This window comes from Triticum urartu, chromosome 3A (assembly GCF_056163025.1).
Source record: "Triticum urartu cultivar PI428250 chromosome 3A, HENAU_Tu73, whole genome shotgun sequence".
Taxonomy (NCBI): Eukaryota; Viridiplantae; Streptophyta; class Magnoliopsida; order Poales; family Poaceae; genus Triticum; species Triticum urartu.
The window spans coordinates 321,189,520-321,195,099 of NC_141875.1; the positions used below are offsets into that span (position 1 = coordinate 321,189,520).

The 5,580-nt window shown below is 44.3% G+C and overlaps 1 long non-coding RNA gene across 1 annotated transcript; it reads right to left on the reverse strand.

The window, feature by feature from the left end:
* Window positions 1-2,648: 2,648 nt before the first annotated feature.
* Window positions 2,649-4,021, reverse strand: LOC125543822 (uncharacterized). Its single transcript, XR_007298810.2, has 2 exons — window positions 3,555-4,021; window positions 2,649-3,477 (listed from the first exon to the last, which is right to left on the reverse strand). It is a non-coding gene; the product is annotated as an uncharacterized LOC125543822 (long non-coding RNA).
* Between the last annotated feature and the right edge of the window lie 1,559 nt (window positions 4,022-5,580).

Genomic DNA, 5,580 nt, shown 5'->3' on the forward strand with positions numbered 1-5,580 from the left:
GTGTCTGGTTCAATAAAACACGAATGCACATGGTATAAAAGGTGCCTGGTCCAACAAAAAGAGTGCAGACATATGGTTCTGCAAGGTTTGTTAATGGCAAATAAAGGTTCCCATGTCTTTATAACAATACGGGGATACTGGATCATCATGCGGGGTATAACATGCATCTTTCGCTTACATTTATCCATTCATAATTTTGTTTCCTCTTATACCCTAAGGGGTATATTCGAGTAAACTTAACCACTTCAAGTGTTGTCGCCTAGATTAAATCCTAATACATCTATCACTAAGCGCGCGCGCGTGCACACACACAAAGAGAGAGAGAGAGAGAGAGAGAGAGAGTGTGTGTGTGTATGGATGGTAGAGGGGCACGGCGGAACGTGGGAGGAACGTCGGAGGGAGCTGCTCGACCAGGCGGGTTCAAATAACGTTGGGGATGAAATGGTGGTACCACAAACTTGGACCATGAACATGCATGCTTGCTTCAGTGAGAGATTATGTATATTCAGGTACATACATGCTGTTTGGTTTTCTATATCTTAATTAGTATCATCGGACGCGTAGCAATGGGTAATTTACTTGTACAGTGATATGCGCTCACGGGGTCAAAGTTGGTAGGATGCAGCTGAGCAACGAAAGAAGCATGTGCTCTGCCACACAACCATTTGACTGTCTTACACCAGACCACTATGGAGCCATATGCAGCCATTCTCTTTGACCATCTTGCACTAGCCACTGTAGAGCTATATGCATAGCTAGTACAACCATAGCTAAGGAGGTATGACAGACTGCTCCAAGCAAAATCACATAATTCCAAAACTTCCATCGTACTACTCGTTAATGTTGTCTGATTTCCAGAGGACTAAATGTGTAGGGAGCTAAGGTATTGTAGGTTCTAGACTTCTGTTTCATACCACATTGGCATGTTTTTGCTGATATGAATACTCAAACCTAAATGAAGAAAAAGCTGTCATAGCGGCCCTGACCGCTCTAGTCTTCTTACTTCATGCAGGTATCAAATGCAGGTACCGTAGGTGCTGCTGCTGCTGCCTTTAAAAACTTGCAAGCAATCTCTGCCTCAATCACAACAGTCTTCAAGCAACAAAACTCCTTCCATGCCAACTAGCCAATACACATCGAAAGGGAGTTTTTGTACGTGCCGACTGAGTCATGTGTGATTGAGCTAATGTATCATGAGTGATGCGTGCTGCCCAGCCGCTTCTACCCTCATGTGTTATTTAGCGCACGTGATGGATGAGAGGGGTCGTCTGCGGTCTACCGCACGCCACGACGCGGACCTTGAGGAGGTGAAGCAATCAATAATCAGTGGGAGAGCAAATGCTTCCAAATACTCCCTTCAATCATAAATACTCCCTTCGTAAACTAATATAAGAGCGTTTAGAATACCAAAATAGTAATCTAAATGCTCTTATATTAGTTTACAGAGGGAGTATTTGTCTTTTTATAGATTTCTACATACGGAGCAAAATGAGTGAATCTACACTTTAAAATATGTCTATATACATCTATATATGATAGTCTATGATAGTCCATTTGGAATCTCTAAAAAGACAAATACTCTCTTTGTCCCAAAATATAAGAACGTTTTTAACACTACACTAGTGTCAAAAACGTTCTTATATTATGGGGCGGAGGGAGTATTTAGGAATGGAGGGAAGTACAACCTTCTGAATGTAACCCCACTCAAAATAACTCAGTCCAGAACAGATTACAAACATAGATGTGCTGCACATTACAGGGTGAAACTTTGACGCACCATGAGCAATAAGCAACAAACTCAAGAAAAAGATACACAATAGAACTCCCATCCAGGGCTTTCTGGCAACAACCATGGGATGCATCTTCCTATACTTTCTGGCAACAACCATGGGATGCATCTTCCTATAGTTTCAGACACCATCGTTATGCTTTTGGGATGCACATTGTTATTCTAATACAACAGCGTTATGGGGGCACTACAGCAGAAGAGTTGAAAACGTACTCGACCTAACATATAGAATGAAATATAGGCGAACCATAAGACAAATAGACATGCACACACAACGGAGATGTGATTGAAGCTGATCACTGATCAAAGGCCTTTTAACTTCATGCATTTCATACCCTTTGCATTGCCCATGCTTCAAAAGAAAAATACAAAAAATAAAAACAATAAGAATCAACAAAGCAGGAGGCATGCTTTTATCTTCACTGCAGAGCTAATAGTTGAATCATAAATATCCAGAAAATAAAAGTATCCATATATTACACAACTATTGCAGGACATTGCAGATAGGCTTCCTGTAGATCTCCTCTAAAATGGATAGAAAGATTTTCAGTAAGTATTACAACACAGGGAAAGCTTAACCAATACCTTATTGAACTAGTTTAACCACTACTTTAACTTGCATTTTTTGTTCTATCATGCCAACATGGGAAATTGAGCAAAACAGGTCATGGATGAATTTGACTTGCATCAGTCAAAGCCTGACCAATGAAACTTATGTTTCGATCTAACTTCCGCTTCACTCACACTCCTTTTCTACTGATATTAAATCTTCATCATCAGTTTCAGCTTTTATTCATTCTCTTCTGTGCTATGTGTCATCCACGAACCCTTTCAGGGGTTGTACTGCTAATCATCCATGTCAGACAAAAGTAGCATGTAGTTAGAAAATAAGTGCTGCTAATACAAGTTCACATCGCTAAATTCCACGATCCATCTCAAATCAGAAAATCAAATGTACATTCCTGGTCCTGGATGGAGATCACACCAGAAATATCACAACTCGAAGGAGCAGCAACAACAACCTAAATCATACTAGTAGTACTCTCACTAAAGAAATACAAGAGCATTTAGATCACTACTTTAGCAATCTAAACGCTCTTATATTTCTTTAGGAGGGAATACTTGTGAACACTGATGCGCAAGTGCGAACCCTCTTGGATGATCTGCTCGTATCACAGAGCCTCAACCCAGTACACATACCGGGCAGCGTCGGCATTGCTGTAGTCGACGACGTCGGTGCCACGGGCCATGGTCCTACGGGTAATGGGATGCCCATGCAGCGCAGGACACAGCGGAGGCGGACTGGGTGCAGTCGGTAGTGAGGGCACGCAGCGCCGTGGCAGAATGAGCAGCGACCACCGTGAAGTCCAAACTCACAGCCCATCTGTTAGACAACAAAATTACGTGCAAGATTTGAAAAGGGAAAGCAAACTAAATTATACAAAAAAATTATGTGGAAATATTGGAAAATTGAAAGCCATGATAATTTGTTGTGCAGTTGACGTGCATTCTGTATCTCAACAATAGTGCATTTGCAAACTAAAGGCCAAGAAAGAATAAATTGTTTCCTCTTGATAAGTCTGACACTTCCTTCTCAGTTGTCATTAACGCAAGGTCTGAGCTTGTTAAACAATGCATGACGGAATCTCCAAGGCCCATTGCTTGCAGTAAAGTCGATGTCAGACTCCCTGGAAAAAATGCATCTCTAGCTTTTCAAATCGCAGCACTTGAACGAGCTGAGTACGAGGAGTAGGCCAAATGGCACCTTACGGCCAAGACCTCCCTCGACGGCGCACGGGCCTCCCCGCACCACTTACACCACGGCAAAGAGGAGAGAGGATCGTGGCTTGGCGGCGCGGCACCCCTCACCCCGCACAAGGCACCAGGGGGCGGCGGTTGATGACGATATCACCCGTGTCCCGTCCACCCAGATCTCGCTGGTATTTGTGCAGCATAAGATGAAGGTAGCCCTTTGGGGAGCACCGCGATGGGGGCAGGAGAGGGTTTTGGCGGCGCAGCTCGCTGGGAAAGGGGGAGCCGGCTTGCCATGGAGGGGGAAGGGGAGAGGATTGGGGCAGCGGGATCTAGATCGGAATGGATAAGAAGGAGAGAGATTTTTTTTTGAGTGGCAGAAGGAGAGAGATAAACGAGTGGAAATGGCCCAGCCCACACCATGAGCATAGAACGGCTGAAAAAAAAGGAGCTATTCAAAAAAGAAAAAACAAGTCTGAATATTTCGTCACGTACCTGGAACCGTTCATGGGCCAAGAACCTTTGCACATAGGGCGAGGACTGCGCGGCACAGCCTACTACTGAGCCTACTGGCCTAATCAGAGGAGACTGTGGACCACTTTGCTCTATATGTGGAAATAAACAAGAGTCACCTAAAATACAAGAAATGTAAAAGGGGAAACTAGCTGGACCATATCCCAATGCGAACATGTGGCCTTGATTGCAACCTCCACAAAGAAACATCATAAGTTTGCTTTTCCATATATATATATATATATATATATATATATATATATATATATATATATATATATATATATATATATATATATATAGGACGCGGCGAGGTCCTCCCAAACTCGAACGCAAGAAAAAGAAGCGGAAAAAGGCCAACTCCCGACCCACCATCGCCCCTATTTGATTCGATCCCCATGATTCCATTAACCACCCCATCGCCCAACTGGCGTCGCCCCCCCTCCCCCTCTCTCCCCGCCGGGAGCATGCTACTGCCGCCGCTCCCTAGCCAGTAACGAGCCACCGCCTCCAACCAGCGCCCCCCGGCGGGAACGCGCCACCGCTCCCAACTGGTGCCGCCCCCACCGGAACGCACCACCATTCCCAACCGGCGCTGCCCCCGTAGTGATAGAGGCGAAGGTGTCCTGATGTTTCGATGAGATGGTGGCTATCGTTTTCGGTGGGAGTCGACCTTGACGATCCGACTACGAACGTGCGAGACGTCGCGCCTTAGCAATCGCTAAACCAACTTCCGAGGGTTATTGACCACGTCGGAGCACAATCAACCTGACCATGAGGGTTTATTTCCTGCGAGCAAACGAAGAACAAGCAAAAAACTAAGATTGCAATCTAGATATTGGGAATATAATAGGAAAGCTTTATTGATCAAGGTGGGGTTCTGTGACGCCTTTGTCTGGTCGTTGAACACAAACAAAGTACGCGAAGTTGTAGCTATGGCAAACTTCAATCTAAACAAAACCCAAACTCTAAACGATTCCCTAAGGGTTGTATATATGGAGGAAGAGGGGGAATTTTATGACCCTTGGAGGAGGGGTCCGAAACCAACTCTATCTCTTGTTTCCCCACACATACGGACTCTAAAAACAACCTATACTTAAGTATTTCGAAAATACATGGGCCTCGCCCAATAATAAGGTGACGCAGCACCTAGAATAGCCTCTGGACGAAATTTATGAAGTGGCATCTTGTATATTTCATCCAAGGCTTCATGCACCCCTTATGGTGGCTTCAAAGTCCTGAAATCATCATTTGTAACTCCGTTCTTGATCTCGTTGCGCATGCCATCACCTCCATGCTTGGTCTTGCTTCAGTGTTCATCCCTCTTATCCATGCCAGGCCCTTCATTTGTAAGCAAACCAAATGTATCCAACTTAGGCATCATCATATTCTCATGAACATTAGAATCATTACCAAGAAATGAAAGTACCTGATAATTTAATTGGCGTGCGCGAGCTCTAGTAATTGGTCCAGTATGTATAGCAGCAGGGGTTGTGGGTGTAACAATGGTATTGATGTCCTCGTCA